Source organism: Oxyura jamaicensis, chromosome 9 (assembly GCF_011077185.1).
Source record: "Oxyura jamaicensis isolate SHBP4307 breed ruddy duck chromosome 9, BPBGC_Ojam_1.0, whole genome shotgun sequence".
Lineage (NCBI taxonomy): Eukaryota > Metazoa > Chordata > Aves > Anseriformes > Anatidae > Oxyura > Oxyura jamaicensis.
The window spans coordinates 22,902,157-22,927,714 of NC_048901.1; the positions used below are offsets into that span (position 1 = coordinate 22,902,157).

The 25,558-nt window shown below is 38.8% G+C and overlaps 1 long non-coding RNA gene and 1 other non-coding gene across 2 annotated transcripts in view; both read right to left on the reverse strand.

The window, feature by feature from the left end:
• The window catches only part of LOC118171713, a 69,165-nt gene extending 44,725 nt beyond the window's left edge, over window positions 1-24,440 (reverse strand). Inside the window, exons 1-2 of the long non-coding RNA XR_004753346.1 lie at window positions 24,273-24,440; window positions 23,131-23,248 (exon numbers count right to left, since the gene is read on the reverse strand). This is a non-coding gene — a long non-coding RNA (uncharacterized LOC118171713). The remainder of the gene's footprint in view (window positions 1-23,130; window positions 23,249-24,272) is intronic.
• Window positions 3,947-4,020, reverse strand: TRNAN-GUU. Its single transcript has one exon. It is a non-coding gene; the product is annotated as a tRNA-Asn (tRNA).
• Window positions 24,441-25,558: the final 1,118 nt, after the last annotated feature.

Here is a 25,558-nt window from a genome sequence, read left to right on the forward strand (position 1 = left end):
TAAATTCCTCAGCCTTGCTTTCAAGTTCAGCTCTGCCTTCTGCACCCCAATTTAGTTGAAGGGCACCAGAACAGCGAGAAGTGACCACTTGCTCTGAGTAACAGAGCAGTAACTCATGTAGTATAGATAGGACTTTATTAGTAAGATATTCCTTTTTATTGCCCAATGGAAAGAGGCAAGTGATATATGGAAGGGAAGAAGAGTGTTGGATTACAAACCTGATAAAGAGTTTACTAATGGTGTGGGACTGGTGTGTGACGATTGAATTGATTCTCTCAGGACAGAAGTAAAAAGAACTGAAATAAAGCTGTCTAAATATCCAGTGAAATATTACGAAAATGGAGTGTCAACTTTAAGTTATAGCAGAAATTATCATTATTCAAAATGAAAAAAGCAATGAGGCAGCAAAAGATAACTGTAAATGTTGACAGTATCCTCAAGATGTTTCCCTTGTAAGAAATAATTTAATGGTAACTAAAACACCCCCTGAAGATTCAAGATTTGGAAGAGTCTTGATTTATACATGAACTTGTTGAAATACTCTTTGATGCACAGGAATGATTACATATTGACAAGAAATATTAACCTGCTTGTTAAAGCAACACGATAAACATCTGCTTAACTCACCCAGCAGGGCCCAAAGTACATTCAGTTTTGCATTAAACTGTACAGAATTTACCAGCAGCAATACACAATTAGAGCTGAGCAACACTTTGTCCTCTGCTTAGATATACAGATGTGCTGCTGCAAGCACAATGGGAGAGACCAAAACGTGTGTGGCTCGTCTCCAGGCCCTGCAGGGTGCATCCAGGGTGATTTGATTAGTTTTGTGTTCTCACTCCTCCTTTAGCTGGTAAAGCACTCGTGCACCATGTGTGGCATTTGAGGGGGTCCCCAGGGAAGTCTGACCACAGCCAGAGCCGTGCTCTGTGCAGGTTCTCAGGTCAGGAGAATAGGCCAAGCCCCTACGTTCACCACACGTTAGATATTGTGCAGGCACTACAAGGAGTGCTATGACTTAAAATATACTAGAGCAAGTCCTAGTAGCCTAAAGCTAAACTTAGGAAAAAAAAAAAAAAAAATACACAAAAAAAAACGGTTTTGAATGGACAGTATGGCCAATTGCTTGGGAAGGACTGCAGGAGTACACTCAGCTGTCTCCAGATTGGCAGCTAGCAGTGCTTAGACAAATGCAATGGTTTCAGAAATCTGCAGTTATTATTAGAGATGTATTCAATCGATCCATCTCAGCACCTCTACCTGAATCTGCTTTGGCTGAGCCCCAGAAATATTTGATTTCTTACAAGACACAAAATAAAAGCAACAGGGGTAGGTATATCTCACTTGGTCCATTATTCATACTACATATAGAAGAACTGGTACCTTAAAATATTGCTGATCTTAAATTTCTTGCAAGAATGTCAGAAAATAATAATAATGACAGAAAATAATAATAAAAAAAATCAATAATGGGGTGAGGAAACAAATTTACAATAATCAAGAAAGTCTAAAGGTGCTCAAACATTTTTCTTCTTAAACTTGGACGAAGATATGAAAGTTGTCCTCAGCAAGAGATTCCAGAAATAGTTTGTCTAGTGTCAGCATTTTGTGTTACATATATACATACACACACAGACATGTGTGTGTATAAATAGTTTTTTTTTATTATTTTTTTCAAATATAAAACAATTTTAAGATTAAAAATAATTCCACAGCTGTGGAATGCATGGATTTAAAAAGGCTGACTCCTTTGTCCAGCTTCTCACATGACTCACTGCAGAGGAAAATGCTTTCTTCTAAAGGGTGTTCTTAGGGAGCATAAAAAGAGAATAATTATGTCTCGACTCCTTTATAAACTGTCCAGAGGTTTAAGATAAGTATTACTATTACCAAAAAAATAAAAAGGGAAGGGGCAGTACATCCTGGCAGAGCCTGAAGTCTTCCTACCTAGGATACTGTGTGTGCATGCGTACATTTTCTTGGCTGTTATTACCCACTTATAGCTTGCGGTCAGCTGTGGGATCCTGCCCTGTGAGCATGGATCAGAGCATAAAGCGACTCTTAACTCCTCACAAAGCATTCAAGCTGGTATAGTTCAATGCCTGAAAGTATGCCTTACTGAAAATGTGAGCCAGCTAAATTAAGAAATATCTAAAATTAAAGGAAGCATATTTAAGATGTGAGCACCTGCAAAAAAATGATTTCAGCCTCTTTCAACCAGATCACTGCAATTCGTTTCCCACAGGTGCTCAACAAATCCTTCTTCCCTGTTGACAGCCATGCACGTTGTGTTACATACAATTCCATCCCATTCACTCAAACCTGAAACATTCTCTCCACAGTGAATGCAATGTTAGATTTTCTATAGATTTCATAGTTTTCAATTTTCTTGCATAAGTCCTCAGTAATCTCGCTCTCTCCTTGCTTATTATATTTCAATACATGCCACCTGTAACTCAATTTCCTTTTCTTCAAAAATTGCTGATGCCTTCCAAAATGCCAGCATCTCTGCAACTGCTTGAAATTTCAACTCAATCTTTGCGGCATCTGTAGCTCACAATTCTGTCTTTGAAATGATGCCAAACTTCAGCCAAAATGTATTGCTTGCTGCTCCTGCCACTTTTACCTTTTTTTGTGTGTCTGTATGTGTGTGTGTGTGCCTGCTCCCCCTTTATTTAGAGGGATTTATATAATCGTGTGAGGAAACAGAATTGAGGGGGGACAAATTACCCTGTCTGCAGTTGAACGTGTGAAACACATCAAACACATATTATACAGAAGAAAAGAATATCCTTAAGTGCACACATCTTTTTAATGATGGATTTGCTGCTATAGCAGTAATAATGGTGGAAGCTTAAGAAGTACAGTGAATGATAAGATACACCAGAAAAGAGAAATCTTGCCAACCACATGCCATGTTTTAACATCTGTACTGTTATATTAACTTCTTTACAAGAAGACTCATGGCTTGATCCACAGAGATGTACTGATATTACCCTTCCTATTTTCTTTGGTCACATTCAAAGAGCAGCTATAGAACAGAGCTTTGTGAACAAAGGGGTTTTGCTTCCAGGAAACCCTCACTGGCTGCTTCAACCTGGAACAATGGTCCTTTCCCTGGTCTGCTTTAATTAAAACCTTCTCCAGGCACAAAAGAGGGGTGAGGATTTACTTAAGAAAGCAAAAACATTTATCTGAAAGGGACTGGAGAACGAAAAATGTATTAAAAATTTTGACACAGAACATGAAATAGATTTCTTCACTCTTTTCATTGCCCCTCATTCTCCTTAAAGTGTATTATAGAAGTTTTGTCCAGAGTATTTCTCATAAATTTCTTTAGATTATTTCACTGATGTCTGACTTGCCAGACTTCTCTAATATAAACATAAATTATTTTCATTTCTCACTGATTTCTAAAGCTTTTTTCTCTCTTTTTTTTTTTTTAAGTAATACTTTAGAGAGAAATTTAAAAAAAAAATCATCAAAATAATTAAATTTTCAATAATCACATCACAGAATTGTACAGGTTGGAAGGGATCTCTCGCGGTAATGAGGCCCCCGGCCTGCCGCAGCAGGGCCACCCAGAGCAGGGCGCAGGGCCATGTCCCGACAGCTTCTGGAGGTCCCCAAGGAGACCCCAGCACCCTTCGGTACCCAGGCCAGGCTCTGGCACCCACACAGCCCAGAAGTGTTTCCTGAGGGCCAGAGGGAGCCTCCCAGGCTCCCGTTTGTGCCCAGGGCCCTGCTCCTGGCGCTGGGCACTCCTGAGCTCGGCCCGGTCCTTGTGGGAGGACCTCCAGAGCCGAGACACCTCCTCCCCAGGCAGAGAAGCCCCGGCTCCTGCAGCCTCTCCCTACAGCTCCAGGCCCTGCTTGATGGCTCTGTTTTGGGCTTAGCTCCAGCACATCCCTGTCTCCCTCAAAACTTGAGGAGATCTGATATTCCCCGTCCCTGGGTGGGCTCGAACCACCAGCCTTTCGGTTAACAGCCGAACGCGCTAACCAATTGCGCCACAGAGACAGGTGTTTTTTTCTTGGATTTGTTCAAAATAAATAATGAACAAGTTATCTAGATGTATATTACATATTCAGGGCTCTTTGGACTGATTTTTGGACATTATACCAGCTCCCTTCTGACCAACACCACCTGAATCACACAGTGACTCCATGACTCTACAATACCACACAATGTGATGAAAGAATAACACCAATATATTTATATATACACTAACTTAAAAAAGAAACCATCTCCAGTTTTTCCTTTCTTGACTTTCAGGAATTGTGACCTAATAACACCTTGACATAACTGATAAGAAGTTTATCAGCATGAAGTTTAGCTAGCAAAGTTAATTTATTTTGTAGTGATCGTATATCATCAGTAATATTCAGTGAAGAAGGGCTGAGAGTCAACTTTCCCATTGCATATTTCAGAAACATGCATACAGAGAAACTGTATATGTATTTATAAGAATCAGCTTAAATGTAAGATGCTCAAGAACAGAACTGAAAACCAGCTCCCCCGCCCCCCCCCCCCGCAGCTTAGATGTTTACTCCACTAGAGAGAGAAATCTCTGGGATATTAGCTTTTATTCATGGGATCATCACTAAAGAAACTTTGTGGAGGATAAAGATACAGATCAATGAAACCATGGATTTAGAAAAGAAAATTAAACAATTTGAGAAGGATTACCACAATGGACCAGCTAATGGAGGCCTAACACAGCTCTGAAAAATAAAAATGTGCCTGATTTACATTTATATTGTTGTGTTTTTTGTTGTTGTTGTTGTTGTTTTTTGCAATTGTTTTTATATTCATCCTCAATTATTCCCAAAGGCTGTGTTTTATTACTCTAAATAGAGAAATAATAAAATACGGAGACTATATTTAAAAAATGAAGAGAAAGATGCAGATGCTAACAACACTGTCAGTTTGCTTAGAGATCTGAGGAAATAAATAAAATTTTAAAACTGAAAACAAATCTCTGAAAGCTTTGCTGCATCTCTGAATATCTGTACAGCTGAGGATCTCAGGAAAACAAAACTGAATTCAAACAGAGCAGGGAAAAAACGTGGGTTTCATCTCACACAAAAGCACTCTCCTGGTCCATTGGGATGGCCACTGCTTTGCTGGCAGAGACGTGGCAGTGTGACACCACTGTCCTCATGTGACACTGAGGTCTGGACTGTACCACGGGCAGGACTGAGGTCCCATACAGGAGAGGTCTCGTGGGAAGCAGTGCTGAGCCATCAGCTGGCAGCAGACAGCCTTCCCCTGGTCAGGGCATAGTTTTGGTGTGACAGCATTCATAAGGGAATCACGTACACAGCCGCTTTCCAAGAAAATACGTACATCTATGAGGGCTCTATGACCTCGCTATTCATTTACATAATAACTTCTGTTTAATTAAAAAAAAAAAAAAAAAATCCACCGAGGTAAGGCAATAGCTCCATGATGAAAGCCATTTTTTATTATTATTATTATTATTTTGCCACTAAAAAGGCTGAAAAAAATGTGCTTAGAGGGAGGTGGAAAGCAACGTGGCCCATCATCTCCTCACGATTACCTGGGAGGGCTATACATAGGTTTAGAAATAAAGGAAAAAAAAAAAAAAAAACAGGCATTTTAGCTAGCCTAACTAGTACCAACACTTCGCCACGCCCTTTTGTGGAATTAAATTAGGCTCTCCAATGTGGTTTTGTACGTCAGTGACTTCAGTTTATATTACTATCTCAGATTAGCAAGGCTTTCACTGCATTTTGTTCCTTTCGTGCCAAAATTTGTCACATCTTCAAAATCCATCCCTGGTTTGAAGAGGTGCTACTCACACAGGCACAGAGATGATGCTAGTTCTTGTAGATGTGCATAGGCTGCAGTGAGGCACAATGTGTTATCAGCCTGCACACTTAGTTTACAAGGCACTGTACGAGTGATAACATTTACCTCTGCATGAAGTGAGATAAAGTTACAAACCTGTACAGGTTGAAAGAAAGATGAAATAACCTATCTACAAACCAACCTGAATTTCAAGCAGGAACATGAAGGAATATGAAGAGCTCCCTTATTTCTTTTCCTTGCTCCAAACTGGGGGAAGCTGTTTGAAAGAGAAGAAAACCAGTTCCTGTAGCTAGAAAACACGATTTGTGTCCTATTCATCTGGATTTATAGCAGATCAATCACATGTCATTAGAATTTTAAAACAAAGAAGTTTTCCAATATCTAGAATATAATTTCTAAATTAACAAAAGAGGCTTCCATTATTTGTCACGGACATCAGAGAAGCTGGATTTCTATTTATTTATTTTAAAGTAAGAATGTGCATTGCTTGAGTTGCTTGGAACATTATTCCACAAAAGTTTCTTCATAACAGTACCTTATTGTACTGAAAGGTGAATATTTCATATGACTAAGTTTTGAAAGCAAAATTTTTCAAAACCCATAAGAACAGAACACACAATATCAGCTCTCTGTACAATTCTATTCTATAACATAGACAAAGGGAATTCCAGAAACACTAATGCACATTTCTGAAATGCAATTATCCTCCTCAACCTTGCAGCTGCTCAGTAGGATGTTTATCAGCTTACTTAAGGCCACGTTTCTGAATCACCAAAATCTTATAGCGTTATGCATGTTCCACAAAGGCATATTTTAGAACAAAGATTTGCTTTATCCAGTGAAAGTTCAACTTGCAGCCTTCTGACTACACTAGGTGTCCTGATCTTGAAATACATTTACTTACAGCAATGCATGCATGAACTACTTTCATGTTCCAGTATAGATACACACACACACATTAAAAATTATATTATTTTGTTATATTGAGTCGAGTCCCGTTTAGAAAACAATGAATTCATAAAGTCCTGATCACAACTTTCTACCCAGAAACAAATCAAAGTTAATTTGGAGCCATTGTCAAGCATTTCATCTTTTCCTGGCCCCTGATGATTTACTAATGAGAGCCTAAGGAAATGAGCCTAAAAGGAAAGAATTTTGGTGACAAAGATGAAAAATCTGTCAAGGTTTTGGTGACACAGATGACATTTGTAATGGAAGCATGTCAACAGAGTCAAATATCTAAACTATAGTGTCATATATCTATACCATAGTGCTTTCTGTAATCATACTGAAGAAGAATATTTTGTAACAACAATGTGGAAATTTATAGGGTGAGGTGTTTTGTGTTTTCCTATCAAAAATGTCTTCATTGTCTATACAAAAAAAAAAAAAAAAGTATTAAAAACATGCTCTTGCTAATAGAATACATGTGTTCTAACCACACCCCACCCCCAAAAAAATATAAATAAATAAAAATATTTCTTCTATGTTCAATACTGAGTTTAAGACACAGATTTTGGTCTGCCACTAGACAGCACATTCTGGGAATGGCCTTCCCAGGCATCAGACCAGTGCAGTTGTATCTCAATTCCATCTTGATGGCTTGGGCACATGTAATATATTGAGAAGGGACTTCATCTCTTTATATCAAAATTTTGACATAAAACCCTGTCATCCTCATTCAAGTCTCAATTTCCCCTTTTGCTCTGCTAAACTTCTGAATATATCAGAAGCATATAATAGACTTCACTTAAATGTGATTAAAAGAATTTGTTTAGAAAAGTTAGTGAATGCAATTAATGTGGGGCTGCAATACCAACATCACAACAGATCTGCAGCCACAGCCCAAACAACATGTTGAATTTGGAAAGTAACAGTAAATCTAATTTTCTGTAGTTTCTTTTTTTCTTTTTTTTTTTTCTTTTTTTTTTTTTGCCTCTGCCTGCAAGACGCAGCATCTTCAAGTCACCAAGCTGAGCTGAATAAAGTCACGCTGAATTTATTTTTAGTATATGACTAATTGATGCTATTATTGTTTCAGCTGCACCACTGTTCTCAGTGCTGCACCCAGTGGGAGAGGTGGGTTTTGTCTCTGGGAACAGATGCTAAAGATGATGCACAAAAATCCAGTCAACACCTACATGCTCAGCAGTGGTTTTAAATAAAGGCTTCTTTTTAAATAAAGGCTTCTTATTAACTATGTCTCAATGCAGAGAGCCTTGCTCACAGCCTTGCTGGTTGTTTGAACAAGTCATAACAGGGTTGTACAAGCAAAGCTCAGGTACACCAAACTACTTTGCTCAAAGGTGTCCCACGTGCCACTGTGGCTCTTACCTGTCCTTAGCTTTTGCCACCAGACCTTGGAAGCTACGCTTGTGGAAGTGCCTGCCTTGTGATGCTGAATGTAATGTCAGGTTTCGGCAACGATTATAAAGTCAACTAACTACTCTTCTACAGGCCATGATTTTCTATTTAAGTTTCATCAATTGGTTTAATTTTAGATTTGTGGTGACAGAAAGTGAGCAAGATGTACATTATTTACCAAGTCTTAACTAAAGGTTAAAGCTTGGTCAAAGCTGAGACTCGCAAACACGTCAGCATTTTCTAATGTACGCAGGCAGGAAAGAGCAAACCTCTCCTTGTGACGTTTCTCTACCACAGAACTCAACCCAAGATTTAAGGCGAATCGAATGGGATTCTGACCAGTCATACCTATTCGTGGTTTTATTACAGCCACACATCTGTGTTTTTTATAGCAGCCATGCAATTACTAAACTGTGATAATGACCACTTGTTATTTATTTTGCAAAAGTTTGAATAGTGCACTCTGCCAGGAGCTGGACAAAGGGGTAGGAACTGCAGCAACAAGGAGATCTTGCAATGTAATTACCGCTGTTAGAACACTTCATGCACAGTATTGTTCACAAATTAGCTTGATAGTCCAAACTTTTAATGACCTTTTACCTTGCGTGGGAATAATTTCTGCAGCAGTCCTTCTTAGTTTCCATAATTAAAGTCACTTAAAAGTTTTAACTAGAAAGCACACTCACAGCACACAAGCTGATAAAGGGAAATGTAGCTTCAAGAGCTATTTTTTTCCCCTTGTGCAGAGCTCCCACTGTGTCAGAAAATTACAGAATGTCCATCTTTCAATTTGGCTCAGCAACAAAGGATTTCCACCTACTCACTCCATGCTTTTCATATTTTTATTTTTAAGTCTGGATGTTTTAATGGGAAAAATAAAAAATAAAATAAAAATTAAATACGCTGCTAAGAATAAATGCCAGTATTAAATCGGAAGGGAGAATTGGAAAAACGTTTGGGGAACAAAGAAACCAATAAACCATATGGGGCCATTCCCATAGCTGAAGTGCTGAAACATCTGCGTACCCCAGCATTCGCCCCATCTCAAGTGTTATGCTTCTCTAATTAGTTTTCAAGGATTTTATATTTGTTAAGCCTTTTCTTTTTTTAAAAAAAAAAAAAAAAAAAAAAAAAGATTGATTACTTTTCATATAAAGATCCATGTGTAATAAAAACTTTCTTTCAGATGTGCCAATGAAAGTGTGTAAAGGGACAGATATTAGAGATATTGAAGCAATGAAATAAAGTCAAAGTTGCACAGCATAATTATCTTTACAGAAGTGCCCTGAAGAAGTACATTTCAGGTTGTATATGAAGCCCACTCTGTAGACACTGACCTCACAGCCTGATTTGGGTCGAAAGGGACCTCAAAACCCCTCCAGTCCCCCCCTGCCATGGTCAGGGCCCCCTGCCCCCAGCACAGGCTGCCCAAATCCCACCCAGCCGGGCCTTGGGCACTGCCAGGGATGGGGCAGCCTAGGCCAGGGCCTCACTCCTTTATAGTGAAGGATTTCTACCGAATGTCTGATCTAAACCTACATCCCCTGACAAAAAGGCCCTCCCAGGCTTTCCTGCAGGCCTCTTCAAGCACTGGCAGGCTGCATTGAGGTCCTCCCAGGGCCTTGCCTTCTCCAGGCCAAACACCCCCACCTCTCTCAGCCTGTTTTCGTAGGAGATTCCCCAAGCCTTTCTTCCAAACAATATAAACTAATTCAAACTGGAAACAATTCTGAAAGGAAGTATTTTTAAGCCGGTAATTAAATTTAGTGAATATTGAAAAGGACTTTCAGCACTCGGTAGGGAAATCGAAACATGTGAATGCAAACTCACCAAAAACATTTCACCAAAACCAGTATAGTGGAAGGTCAGACTGACTCTTGTGATCTGCCTAAAACGTGGAGAGTTACAGTTCCAAAGGAGAGCAGAAGGTGAATCTGCTCTTACATTCTGGCTTTTAAATGCCTATGAATATTGCTTTCCAGTTTCAGTATTATAAAAGAGAAAAGCTACCAGGAATATTGTTTTTAATTCAAATATTGTATTGTAAATCAAGTGACTTTCATATATACAGTAAAAGAAAAAAGAAAAAAAAGAAAAAAGTGTTTCAAAAGCCAAAGAGGCCATAAAAACTGTTCTTTACTGCATGTGTTTGACCCGTGGTTCACTGAACTGAAGTTTAATATGCTACATAAAGGCATGGTGTCAGGAAGCTCCTTTTCAGAAGACAGCTGAAATATGTTTGCCCTGTTTTGTCTTTGGCTTTCCAACTTCAGAAATTCTGTGCTTTAAATAACAATAACATAGCCTCACCATATATAAAATTAAACATGCATTCATTTTAAGATTATTAGTTTATTAAAGCCACCAGCCTCTCACTGATAAATAAAAAGTATAACCAAGAGGCAAACACGCATAGTAAATGATAGATTGTTTACCACCGCATGGCACATTTTTGCAGTCGGTGGAAACTATTAACTTGGTTAATGATATCATTTCCTTGGTCTGAGACAATAGCCTATATTTACAAGCATCAGGTAAGAGTGTATTTGGGCACTAAGCTCAGAATTTTGCTCATTTCACATTTGACTTTAAAAACTCTAAACTCAAAATGCCATGAAAAAATTACATGTGGGATTCTCACAATCCCACTCATAGGCTCCTAGCAAGGGATGAGATTACACCAGCATCTGGTTTGGGCAAGGCTATAGTAAATACTGGTTTCTGGTAAAGGAAAAGTTCACTTTCATGAATATATGAAAACATGTTTTCCAAATTTGTTCATTTTAGCAAAAGTAAAACCTTTATTTCCTCAATAATTGTGGAAAGAAAAAAAAGAAAAAAAGAAAAAAAAAAAAAAAACAGACTGCAAAATAACAGCTTGCAGTACTCACAAGATTGTGAACTCAACTGCCTCTCCAGTTTCAAATAGCTTGTACTTCTACTAGAGATGTTCAGTGTTGTATAATTAAATATCCAGAGCTTTTTTTCATATTTAAAGGTAACAGAAGACTGAAAAATGCGTCACTGCTTTAAACTTGAATTCATCAACAACCAGCAAAAGTTACCATACCAATTCATCCGCTCTCCTCTAATTCACCTTATGTACAAATGTGCAATAGAAAACTTCCAAAATTCTCATGTTAGGCACTAAAACTAGATCAGAAATGTAAAGTTAACCTCAGGCTATATTTATTACAGGTTTGTATGCCAACTTTTTATTTTACTACAAGCCCTGAACATTATGAACTTTGACTGAAAAGGAACATTGAAAACCACATAGACTTTCAGAAATACAAGCCTGGTCCCTCAGAAACACTGCTAATTGGCCCTTTGTGTGAAAATCATTTCCATGTAGAAGGCCAACACACCACTTAAATCCTACTCAAACCTTACTTGCTGAAATAAGCGGGATTTAAATGGATCACGATTTTTCTGGTTTTCCCCACTTGGTGAGCACTAGAACCTGATCCTGCCAAGAAGATGCTCAGAGCATCTCCAAGGGGACATACTGACAAGTGATAAAAAAAAAAAAAAAAAAAAAAAAAAAAAGTCACAAATGACAAATTTCCATTATTCACGTTCCCTCAGAAGGTCCCATGGACATTCTGGTGCTCAGCAAGCAACAGGCTGCCCAGTGGGAGAGATTTTCCCTGGGGCTGCCGGGACAGACCCACTACAGCCACACACTGGGAGCTCCCCACAGCCTCACAGCACACATATGCCTCAGCCGTGCTCCTTCAGGCAATTCCAAAGGATGGAGTGTCGGATTTTCTGCCATTCAGCAACAGAGAATAAAGAAATTTACAGAATAAGAAAAGTCCATCTAAGCACAGTGATTAAACTGGGCTATGTTGGTCTATTATTTAGACTAAGGAAAAAGATACGAAACTAGAATACTAATCCCACCTCAAACTGTTTCTAATCACTGACTTAAATCTCACATTCATTTACTCCGAGTACCTAAGAAGATTTCAGTTCATATAATAAATAATGAAACAATACTACATCCACCATGTTGATCCATTTTGTTTCATTCCTCTTTTACCATGGTAACACTTCAGCCAGTTTACTTTTATGAATACAAAGATAAAATAATCCAGGCAAGGGTATAAGCCTGATATTCTGGTTTTAGAGTTCACACAGAAATACAAGTATCATTTTTAAATAGGAGTTACATGCTGCTTTTCTTCTGAGGCAATAGAAAGCTATGTAAGCCCCAAGCAATAACAATTTTTCTGAATTTAGAAATAGATATCAGGCTTTATGTCACAGTAGAAATACACAAGTGAGTTGGAAATATATAAAACATTTCCTAATTTTTATATTTTTTTTAATAATAAAATTATGTGGTAGATAAACTGAAGCAGGCTACAGCAACACCTGGTAAAACCTGAAAATGATGTTTGGATGTTAGTGATCAATTGCATACTGATTAAACTGGAAATGGTTAGCTGCCTGTTTTACATAACATTTTCATCTATGAAAAACACAGAAAAAAAATCACAATACACTTGTCATAGCTACAGAAAACCTATTCTAGGGCTTTTGTTTCAATGATGGGATCCTGTAAAAAAAACATTCTAAGGTTTACATATCAAGATGGAGACAACATGGTCTCTTGCATATCCTGCAGCTGAAAGACAAACTTGCCAGTAACATTTGACTTTCTTAGGCTTCCCATCTCCATTTAAAAAGTTCCTTTGTCACCACGTTTAAAAATTCTTTGGATGACAGAATGGGTATTTGCACAGACTTTTGGTATGAGCTATCACCTAAGTCAATGTCTAACGGAAGGAAACAAGAGAACATCAATATTTATAGTTCTTGAAAGGCCACTGTCAGGTTTTTATTTCTTTAAACATGAAAAAATGCAACAATTTGATGCATGTTAGAGAAAATGAGCCATAGAGAAAAGCAATAAAAAACTTAGTGCTTAGAGAGATTAATTGTCAAAGCCAGACAACGAAGTAGCTGGAACATGGAGCTAACCTGGTAGCAAATCTCTCTGAGATTATAAAAGAGTCCAGTGGACAGATGGATTGGGCAATCATTTGATATGAATCAGTTTAGAACAAAGATAAAACAGAAAAGGAGAAAGGGAAATAGATGTTTCATGTTCAGGAACAGGGAGTTTCCAACTTTGCTAAACCAACTGCTATTGAATTAATACAAGAGTGCCATGGCTGAACTGGCGGGACAAATGACAGAAATGAAAGGGGAATGAAAAACAAAAATGGGAAATACAGAAGTGATAGGCTTTATTCTGAGACAAACAAAACTGATAGAGCTTCCCTGAAATTAGCAGCAGCCAGGACGTACTACAGATTTGCCATATGTTGTGTAAGAGAACTAGGGGTGCAGCTGCAGTTCACTCAAATCACTGTCACTTCACATTGTTTTGTATCAGCTGGGAATCTGGGACTGTGAAGTGTCCTTTACAAATAAACTGCTCCAACCCCCCCAGATCCTTTGGAACATTCTATAACCTGGTCTGCATGCCTGCTTTGCGATTGTAGTTTTTTAATACCCACAGAGTATGTCCAAATTTTTGTAATATTATTGGATTGAACTAAATACCATAGTTTTACACCAGCTAACTGACCATGGCTGTATTTAATAGCTTTTTCTCACATATGGGAACCAAATCAATTCAACAAACCTGCTGCAGTCTTCATTGTCTCTTATTAAATAAGATTTGGAAGCAAAAATGAGGATGTTAGTCACACAAAAATACGTTAATATTGGACAATTCAAGCACTCAGAGAAGTTTAGCATTACCATCACCGTGCCAACCAAACCATTTATTCTGTGAGTGACAGTACAGTTACAACTTCAGAAAACCGACCTGAATCAGAAAATATAAGCAGCACATGGTGACAAGTTCTGCAGCACGATCATCCCATTGCAATGGGATACAGGACGGCTGGGCACGCAGCTGTGCTTCTGAGCCCACTAAGCCCTAAGCAGCATAATCTGTATTTTGCACCAAATTGGTTACTGTATGCTCTGAGCACAAACAATTGAAATGCTTCTTTTATTATTGCAATCAGCTTCATCATAATTCTTACACAAATGCCAGGTGGTTGTCTGACTTTAAAACTCGTCTCTTAGATTTTATGTATGAAAAAATAGTTATTTAAGGAAATACTTTGCTAGCAGTTACTTAGTGGTCCAGGATACAAACATCTGTACATACCTACCTATGTTCATTTCTCTCTATATTAGCAAGCTTCTTGCCTGATACTTAAAAATAAATAAATAAAAACATGTGGGCTGTAACTTCACTCTCTGAGGTTGCAGTATTTAATTGTTAGGAAGCTTGTTTATAAAGCTGTGATCCAGATGGGCCATTAGTGTCTCTGAAATAGATATAGAGCTGAGACAGTAATAAGGTTTTATCAAGATATCCTTGTAACTTAGTAACCTTAATTTCTTCCACTGACTACTTTTCACAAGGGAGTATGTTTATCTTAAACCGTTGGTCCATTGCAGAAATAGTTCTATTTCCCCAGTTTTTATTAGACAGATAATCTGGAAGAACCATAGGAATTTGCTTAGGATTTCATGGACTGGGATGTGAGCATCGCTAGCTGTTACCCAGACTACGCTGGGTAACAGACCCACCTTACGTTGGAAAAATGAACTGAGCCTGTGAATTCTTTAGAACAGCCACAGCTGGGCCAGGCCTTCTCACGGCTTAAACTATCATTTCCAAAGACATCAGAGTTTATGATATGTATTGACATATATGTGTATAATGTACAACCTATTTTTAATATATAAAATTAATTTGTGTATACACACACATTGTAATCCTGTTTTTAAACAGCTGAACTCAATGAAAAAGAACCCTAATAAAATCAAGCAAATGAACTACAAGACAGAAGCTGATTACATTTCTCACTGAGATGACTTCTCCAGGAGTGATAGACTCAGTAACACGAAGGCAAGCTACTATCCTTGACATTAACATTTTTTTAAGTGTCTGCCAGACTTGAAAACTAAGAGGTGTTACATGAACTCTTGACAAACTACTTGCCAGGAGAAATTAGTTCATGAATATTAGCAGGAATGGCCTGAAAACTTAGAACCATTCATGATTTGTCTGTCTCTTCCCTAATCCAAGCCTGTCATTTACTGCCATTTTATGGCTTGCTACAGGTTTGGAACTAAGTGCTTTAATATTGTGTATTGATGTTTTCATAAGCAAGTAGATAATGTTCAATATAGATCTGAAAAATTGTGGTACATTTTATCCATTTCAATTCCTATGTGGCATTTGAGTCTGAAGCTCTTCCCACTGAACAGACAAATCCAGGGGCATAACCATGTTAGAATCCAGTCCTTTATAAGCATGCACAGTATCAATCAGTAGTTAATACATTCACCTTTTAATCGTATTTATAAAATAATTTCCTGACTTTTACTCACTGGAGACTAGTGCAAAAAACACTAAACCACCTGTCTACTTTTAGTGCTCTTAACCTCAACAAAAAGTCTCTGCCATATCGCCTAAATACATACATCATCTCTCTGCAAGCCTTCATAATCCCTTACCAATAGTACTCCCATGTCTCTTCATTCCTTTTGTACGTCCTTTCAGTAAACTCTTGATGTTTTAAATCCCCAATCACTTTTCTCATTCAGCCACGTCTCACTTATTCCAATAATTTCATACTTATGCTAAAACATTTGTTAACTCTTATTCAGCAATCGTATTATATAAGATATGCAGCTTTTCTCTCTTAGCTCTCCTCTGATTTACATTCTTACTAGAAGTCTCTTCTACTGAACGTTGTTAACCAGTGGATAAATTACCATGGGATTTAGACAGTACTATCTAAATCTCTCTTCTCCTTCATTACTTCAGCTAATGAAATATGGATAGTAATTTTCTAGTTTCGAATTCAGCTGATTTTCTCCCAAGCTTGTGAAAGATGGCCCATTCTCAAATACCATTGTGCTGTGTTTTGTTACCTGAAAATGTCTTCCTAACCCAACCTAATGAAGACAAAGGGAACCCCGCACAACTGCACTGTCCTTTGAGACATCAGGCTATTCAAGCATCCAGATTTAGACACCCAGACATGGAAATTCCAGCTGAAAGTTTCCTGTCTTGTGTCAAGAAGAATCAAGGAAGAAAGATGCAGTGGAAAGACTTGGTGGCAGTTTTCTCTGCATCTACTACAAGTATTAATCACACCAAGCCTCTAAGAAGTTCCCATTTGTACTCCCTAAAAGTGTTGCTAAACACATCTTGCTTACACAACCATTTTTCCCAACAACGCAATGCTTACCAGATTTAATAAGCACTTTATTTTAAAACTGGCTACCTTGCAATATAATAATGAATTCAATTACAAATAAAAGCATGCAAGCATGTTTTAGGAGTTGATTAATAAACAAATAACCTTACCTAATTTAGGGGTTTGAGTGAAGAATATCTGTACAAGATGTCTTGCTTGTATGTTGCTTGTTTGATTTATTTCTGCTGTATTTCTGCTTGATTTATTTCTTCTTGCTATATGCCTGAAAATGTTGCGACCCAGAAAGGAGTCATCAAATACCCATTTCCCTGGTGTAGGGGGAGTCTAAGACTTAGATACAATTATCTGTTTATAATAAAATAAAATAAATGGCAGGCTCTATGGAAACTTCTTATGTGCCTTTCTGTCTTGCTTTTTCCTTAGCTTTTGGTGATGCTCAACCCCTTTCTCAGGTGAAGACGTTCAGCAGGGATTGACTTGCAGATTAGCTCCTAGCACTAAACTGAGGGCCAGGCTGTTACTCACACCAAGCAGTGATTTATTCCATGAGTAACCCCTCACTCCCCTGCATGGTAATTGGGCAGTTTTGGAGAACACAGCTCCTGCTGGGTGCACAGAACTCCTCATCCTTCCCAAGGCCATATCTCATGTCAGTGGAGCATGCATAGTAAACTGTGTAATAGGCAAACCTAAGAAGCCATACATTTCCAAATGAATTACAGAAAGCTTTTTCTGACGTTTAGTTTTTGGTTTCAATTGCAAGTATAGAGAAGGTCAAGCAACTAACCTGGAAGGTGCAGTGTGATTTGGATAAGGAAAGTATGGCAGCTAACCCTTCAGGAATGGTAGTTCGCCTATAATGAATTAGATTTCAAATTGAATTTTTAAACAATGCCAAAGACACTGTGATCCAATGTGCCTGACCATCGCAGGGTTAAGGCTAAAATAATGTTGGTTCAAAGAAATGCAGTAATTATATTCACTTCTTTAATACTGGCACTAATAACTTTGTCATTATAGAAGTTATCAATTTTATCCTGCTGGATTAAAATTCTCGCTACACATTTGAAGACGGTGGTGTTATAGGCACATAAAATTGGTTTAAATGCAGTCAAGCAAAGCACTTCTGCCAGTAGTAATGGAAAAATAGTCTGGTCACATCTCTTCAATTAGCTACACATATGATCCAAATGTCCCGATTTTCGATAAAGGACTCTACACCCTAATGCGCTTTCCTCTAAAATGTGACATCTCAAATCCTGTTGTAAAGTGCAGAATGAAAATACTGTACAAGTGTTTCTCTGGCCTCTGTGACCTTTCTCAGATCATTTGGACACCTGAAAATTCCCCGTCGTTACAGTGGCAGAGTACAACGATGAGGCCCTTCATCTCCCCTGATCTGCTCCTGTGGTGTTTGGCCTTTTGTACCACAGTTGCAGCAGATCTTTTGAGAATGTTTCCTGACCTGTGTGATCTTTAACCGTAAATAGTGGCTCTGCTGTGGTCCTTTCACAGACTAAGCATATATTACACAGCTGCTGCAACTATAGAAAATGCCATAACTTGTGTATGTGAGTTGGTCTCTTCTGGTCCCAAATCCTTTGTCACCTTTTAGGAATCCCACAGAGTTGATGGGGTAGCAGCAAAGCCAGCCAAGGAGAATCACAAATACATCCATCATTTATTGCAATGCACCGTGAAAGCAGAATAGTTAAAAAGTAACACTGGAAGATTTCAGATTAGTGCTATTCGCAGTGGTCAAAATGCTGCAAGTGTTTGAAGATGGAGCTGAGCAAACATTTACTCTTCCATGAGCTAACACCGAAATCCTGCTGGGGGTTCTGAACTGCCTGTTTAGAGCCAGGGAAAATTTATTTCTGTAACACGTAAGACACACAGGTTTTTGTTAATTCAGGTCTCTCATTCTATTCCAATTCTTCTCACCTAATTTTTGACACAATAATAAAATACAGAGATCCCAGCAGAGACTGCAGTTTCTGATTTAGAGTAGATTGAAGTGGTTTAAATGTCTTGTTTGCTTGCGACTTTCATGGAAATTTAAGTGTTCATAGACAAAATAAACCTCAACAGATTTTGTGACTATTCTTTTTTGTGTTTACTGATTGTAGAGATTATCAAAAGGTTCTGATACTAGCAAAAGCATCTTATTTTCCACACCGTGATTTAATTAATTTATTGCAACTTACTAAGCTTTGCTGTAAACAAAGCACATACAGATTTTTCCATATTAAGTGAGTTTGACTTGATTGGCTAGAGGGTTCATGGCTAAGAGAGAATGAGAAGAAATAGGAGAAAGAGATCTCACTAATGTTAATGGTGTTGCGCTCGGCTGCAGGGAAGTTTGACGCGACCAATTTCAGCAGCATTATTTCTGTAAGGTAAACATAACTTTTTTTCCCAGTATAGGAAACTTCTAAAACCACTCATGGTTGGTAAAATTCATCTGATTACAGAAACTCTGAGCTGTGAAAATTGCTTAAATGGCTTTTGAACTTCTCCTTAGAACTACTTCATGAATGAGTGTTTAGGTTTCAAAAGATAAGCATACTAATAATCTTAGTGCTGTAGTTGATAAAGGGAGGCAACGTCTGTAACTATGCCATCGTTGTCCACTGTAATATCAAATATAGCACCAGAGTGCTCTATTTGGATAGCATAGTGCAACTTTTCTTAAAGCTTGTGCTGCTACCAGAGGTAACTTTTTTTCTATTTTTGCTAGAAGTCTCAGCAGCCTGAAGGAAATTGGAGAGGGCCACCACACTGGCCCTTTGATCTCACTGGTCTCGGTGACAAATCTGAATTCTTAATTGTTGAATTCTTAATTGTAGAATTCTTAGTTGTAAAGTACACATGGGACTATATCAATAAAACCAAAGCCATTTTTTCACAATATTTACCTTTCAAGCATTTTGTTGTTGTTGTTTTAAAATGGCCATAATCAATGGGTTTTCACACAGCTACTTGTTTGAAATTGTAAATGTTTCTTTGAGCTGCTTGGGCTCATCAGAGCTCTTGTGTGTCATTCTTCATCTGGAAGCTCATAGTGTTACCTCCATTATCCGCATCACACTGCAAGGTCTTATAAGTCACCTTATACTGATCAGATTTGTCTTCCATGTTTCGTAAAAGAATTCCAGAGTACCCCCAAAGACAAGAAAATTATTCTGGAGGACGATCCTTCAGAAAGTGGCACTGTTCATTATGCACACAAGTAATGTTTCAGAGGCTAATCATCCAAGACAATGCCATTCCATCCCCAAATCCAACGTGACCCTCAGGGAGCAGAGTAACTCATGAATAAGGATCACATACTTATGGAAGTAAACATGAAAACTTATTGAGATGCCAATGGCTGTCCTACACTTCAGTGCTTCTTCTTTCAGCCTGCTGTCAGAGCTAATTTTGGCTGTGTACCATCAGGTGTACAGGCTTATGCAAATGCTATCCAGCAAGCCTCATTCACGGCGGCTAAGCAAATACAAGTGCTGACTCAGCACGTGGGTTTGTCAAAGCCAAATGACAACTAAAGACTGAAAATGCATTGCTCAAGTCCTATTTTTGTGTACGTGATTTTAAATACTTGGGATTTTGCCTGCACATGCTGTGATTGGTCCTGGAAGGCTTAAGAATTCAAGTGGAATGAAAAAGATTAAATGGTCTTGAACATCCCGCTATAAAACTGAGAGCTCCAGAAATTTCCTGAGGCTATTTTTGATAGGCTAGTTAAGAACCATGATGCTTAGATTCTGTTCTTTGATCAAACATCATTCATCTAGCAGTTAAAATAAGGAAACTTGGCATTTTTTGCCTTGCAGTCATTGAAATTGGCTGTCAGGATACCTGTGTCATTTGCTTTATGGTCATGTAGCTGCTGACATGGCATAAAATATCATGAAGAATTTAACAAGGAAACAGTAGCAATTGCCTGTGAGATACACCTTGTCTGCTCCTAGGCTTATATTAGTCTCTTCATCTGGACATATGTAAATATATCCTGAGACCCTCTTATGCCATTAGAGAGGTGGCAGACAAGAAACATTTGAAAAGAGGGATAAAAGTGGTCCAGTTATTGAGCTGACTGTTTCCAGGATGTAGTTAGGTTGGGAAGACCCAAACTCCTGAAAGAAGGCTTTAATCTACCCTTCTGCCCACATACTCAGTGTATACGGAATGATTTTGCCTGGATAGTGGCTTCCTTTACTTCATCTTTCCTTCATTCACCTGTAAACTGGTGATGACTTTCTTCAAACAGTATTTGAACTCCAAGGCAAAACAACAATAAAATACATGCCCAATACCTCCCCCTTTGGAAAGCAACATCGACAGTTACAAAGAAAGGGGTTTTCATCCTCTAATCATAGATGATGAAATTGTTCCAGATATTTTAAGTCATGAATCTACTGTAAATGGAAAACTATTGTCTGTAATGTCAGTTCATCACTTCTGAGACTGCCTGTCTCATAGTACCGTTTAGCCTGTATTAGATTATGGAAAGAGTGATTGTTGCAGTGACGTGACTGATGAGCTGTATCAGCACTTACTGGGTAATATTTAACCTATTTCAGAACATCTGTCCAGTTAATGTGGTTTGCGGGAGAGCTTTCTGTCTTCTCGGGAATGCAACGACTCTCCAGTTAATAAAAGGAAACTAATTTTAGAATGGTTGAAATTAACAATTTGGAGACACATAAAGGCGTTTCTGTATGTGGCACTAAATATAGCATAAATTAATTTGCTGGAGTGGTTAAACTGTACATGATGGGATTTTAGTGAGAAAAAAAAATAATGTAATGCAACTAAGAATCTAATCAGAAGACGGGGAATAAAGCACAATTTATGCTTAAGGACTGACTGGGTTTGCCACACACGTTTTTGCAAACTGTACTTGCAGAAGGGGACTCAATTAAATATACTATATGAAACTAGACCAGCAGGGGGATTGCAGTTAGTCACATAAAAACATGCTAAAATGAATTAAAACTCATTAAAAAGGTGTATAATTACAGTTAACTAGCAGGGAAAATTAAATTAAAAAAAAAAAAAAAAAAAAAAAAAAAACAGAGTCTGGACATAAAGAACAGGATGTTAAAAAAAGGAAAGCATAAGAGATGCACTGTCTATGATTGGACAGAAAGGAAAAAATAGGTCATGGGAGCAGAAAAATGAGCAGATCAACATGATGAAGTATATCAGCAAGAAAGTGCTACTGAATAACTTGTTAGTGGGAAGTGTGCCTGAACAAGAGGGTTACGTATCAGTGTTTTTTTTTTTCTTAAAGTGTCACTAGATTATTCCACATACATTTAGTGTGTTATTTATCTCCCTTAGCACATACCAGTGAGGGATAACAGCCTGACCATTAACAACAAAGAACACAAAGCACTGAGTGGGAGGCTGTGCTGAATGACCTCCTGAGGTCCCTCCAACCCCAATTACTTTACAAATGTGCTCATACCAGCAGCAGCACCACCACCCACGGTTGCTTCTTCTGAGCTGAGAGAGACCCTCTACGAGTTAGCCTAAATGTGGTGATGTCCAAATGACACATCCAACTGCCCTCTGCTACAGGCCAAGGAGAGACCAGAGCTGCTTCAGATGTTAGAAACATCACCGTCAGGAGCCTGGCTTCCCATCTCACCTTGCTTACCCAGTTCCTCAGCAGACTGGATAACAGACAAGATGAACGGCAAGCAGCACATGGTGCATGACAGCTCTGACATAAAAACAGTAGGTGCATTTGCAAAACTTTCTCTCAGGGCATGCATGTGAGTGGCACATCCAGCAGCTCTCAAGGTCACAGCAAAGATCCTGCCTTTCTGGCAAAGATGAATTTGGGTTCTGTTCAGCTTCAAGCTCATTTTTCCCTTAGTTAACTTCATGCTTTTACTTAGCTCTATCTTTCTGGTCCAGCAGCCAATTCCAAATTTAATAAAATTTCTCATGTAGATCTCATTTTGTTCTATTTATCTACATTACCAAATTTCTCTGCCTCTTATTCCCCTTTTTTCCTGAGATTCAGACCCACATCTCAATATTATTAGAATACAACTCATTTGAAATGCATGCCTTCGGGCAAAATAATTCTCAATATCGTGAAAAATATCCTGGCAAGCATTACCAAGACAAACAGTCACATTTCCTCTGATCTGCAGTACAGAATCAAGCATCTTCAGCAATCTTTACTTTGATGCTTCTAAGACACTTCATTTTCCTGGCTGCCCCAACTGACAATGGCAATTTCTGGGTTAAAAGGACTTTCTCATAGCTCTGCCTTAATGCTTTGCTCTCTCTCTGCTCTCATCCCACAATCCAGCTCTCATATTTCTCAATCAATATCTTCCAGAGCACTGTACGCGAACTGCCTGGGATCCAACGAGAAGCACCATGTGTGACTGATTACCTTCCCGATTTGACCGTATAGATGGCAAAGACTTTTGCCGTTTGTACTGAGGACCTCGGGTCCGAACCGTGAGCAATTCCGTGCCAGCAGCTCACCGAGCTGCAGGGATTTGTCCCTCCTGGCTGCCCCATGGCTACGGAGCAGCCCCGGCACAATCAGTGCAGGCTGTCCGGCAGGACGGGCTCCCAGCCTGGCGGCGCTTCAGCAGCGGACATCGATTGAGGTAGATACACTGGTGCTTACCCTGAATTTATGAAACCAGGAGTCTATGTCTCATTACAGCTCACAGTAAATCATCCTCCTCTTGCCTCTTCTTGGAAATTGCTTCAGCTCCTGCCTTTACTTCCATTCTTTTATATATCTAATGTAAAGAAAAAAAAAAAAAAAGAAACTCTCAGCAGATGCTGTACAAGTTGAAACAAAACAAAATAAAATGAACTGTGCATTTCCAAATAAATAATAGAAGAGTTTTGCAAGAGCCTCTAGAGCCTGTGGGCCAGAGGACATGGACCCGCACCCCACTCCAAGATTTTCTAAAGTAATCCCAATCTGCTTTTTTTTATTTCTCTTAAAGAAGCCGCGAAGTTGGTTGGATAGGCTGGTGGCACTAATAGGCTGTTAAATAAAGGATAGTTTCACATTGCAGAAAGGATGACCGCTCTGCCCTAGCACACCTTTTCATCATGCCTCCCACCATCAGAGGTGGTCTGGTGAGAGAGGAACTGGGGTAAGAGCAAGGGGCCAATGCTCGGCTCCTGCCTGGGTTAGCGCTGGCCTGTTATTACAGGGAACATAAAGAAAGCCACTTGCTCTGCAGAACAGCTTATCAGGCAGATTTTTAACACTCCTGGACAACCTCGAAGTTGCTTTTAGTTCCTGTTTACAAAAGGGAAACTTCAATTGAAATGTATTCAGGCAAGGATCATGCCTCTGATGGGCTCCCTCCTCCTGTACTCCTGTCACTGCCAGGTAGAAATTCTGTAACTTCCTGGTTTTACTGTTTTTCTGTACCTAAAGGCATACAACCCTCAGTTATCAGACTGGGAACTTATTTCTGTAGCTTGGGGCCAGCTTTACTTCTCTCCTTACTGTGCAGTTTTCTGAACAAGAACAGTCGTCTGAGCCCATCTACCCTTCTCTTTTCTGCTTGTAGCACATGCACATGCAAAGGGCATTTGAGCTCTCATTTTATATATGTACAGGTCCTGCAGAAACCATACATTACACGTGCATAGGAATTGTTATCAAAGTGCACAGATATTAACCTTACTTTGCATGCACAACTGAACTCCTAAGTGATTTTGTAAGCATCATTTTGCACAGAGATCTTGCCCTCTACTTTAAAAACTGCTTTGTTCTACATGACAGTGGAAGTACCCGCTTACCTTAAACACCCTTCCTTTCCTGCAGCCGGCATCCAATTCACCACCTGAATTTGGAACAAGGCTTTTAATAGCTCTCCATTTTCAGCCTTGCTTGCACTCGGGATGGGGAAAGGCTTGATGTCTGTAAAAGCGATCACTCTAACCATACCAGCGCAAGTCTTTGCAGAAATGGTGCTAAGAGGGAAGGAAATTGGAAAAGGAAGGCTTGAGAGCATAATCCTATTAAAAATTACTTTAGAATCACTATGGGTCACACACACACGAGGGAGAGAGAAAAAGAAAAAGCTTCTTCTTCATGGGCTATTTCTACTTTATGTGAAAAAATCCCATTAGTTTTCATCTGGGTTTTGCTGGTGTCTTTTAAGAGCTCCTGCTTTAAATACATAATTATTTGTTAATATGCTAAAAGTTCCTTGATTCCTTCCATATGATTATTTCCAGCTATGTCTCCTCTATTTCTTCTTAGGTAATGGAGAGTGACCATGGGGCCCAAAGGTGCCTCATCTATACAAAAGGACTGAGCTTCAGCAGAGCCTTTTCCAGAGGACTATAATGGTGTTATTCAAATCCAGCACCAGTCAATAAATACACCTTGCCTGGCCTCGCTCTGTGGTCCAGGTCTGAGAAACAGAGATAACCATCACCCTTCACAACCCACCAGGCTGAAGAAGCTTTCAAACTGCAGCTGGGACCCAATGGTGAGGAAATGAGCCCAAGACAGGGAAGGAAGAAATTTCCACCACCACCATCACTGAAAAACTTCTCCCTGTCTGTCTTCTGGAAGTATGAAGCTGCTGGTATATAGTGCCAAAGTGATGACAGAAGCATATGATACCAGGAAAAATAACGTTTTCCTATATAAAAACTTCAATGTGTTCTTAACGAGACCTTCCTGTATTAAATTGGATTACAGGTGTTAGCATTATTGTAACTGGACTACTAGTCACTAGCTTTTGTATGTTCAAACGCAGGATGGACAGAATATATTGCTAATGTCAGTAATGGCTCCCTCCAGCCACCTCTGCAATCAAGGACAGAAGATACAGAGATGAAAAGTATCGTTTCACTAGTTATTTACCTCCCGGCAGCAAATATCTACTGTGTTGAAAACTTCCATATTTGAATAAGGAAAGGAAATTGTATTTTCTGTTAACAGAAAGCAATGAAAATAAGGAAATATATATATATTTATATAAATATATATTAGACACAATACAAATAAATTATTTGGCCCATCCTACAGACTATGAGCTTTTGTTTGATGACAACTGGTTAGCGATTATCTA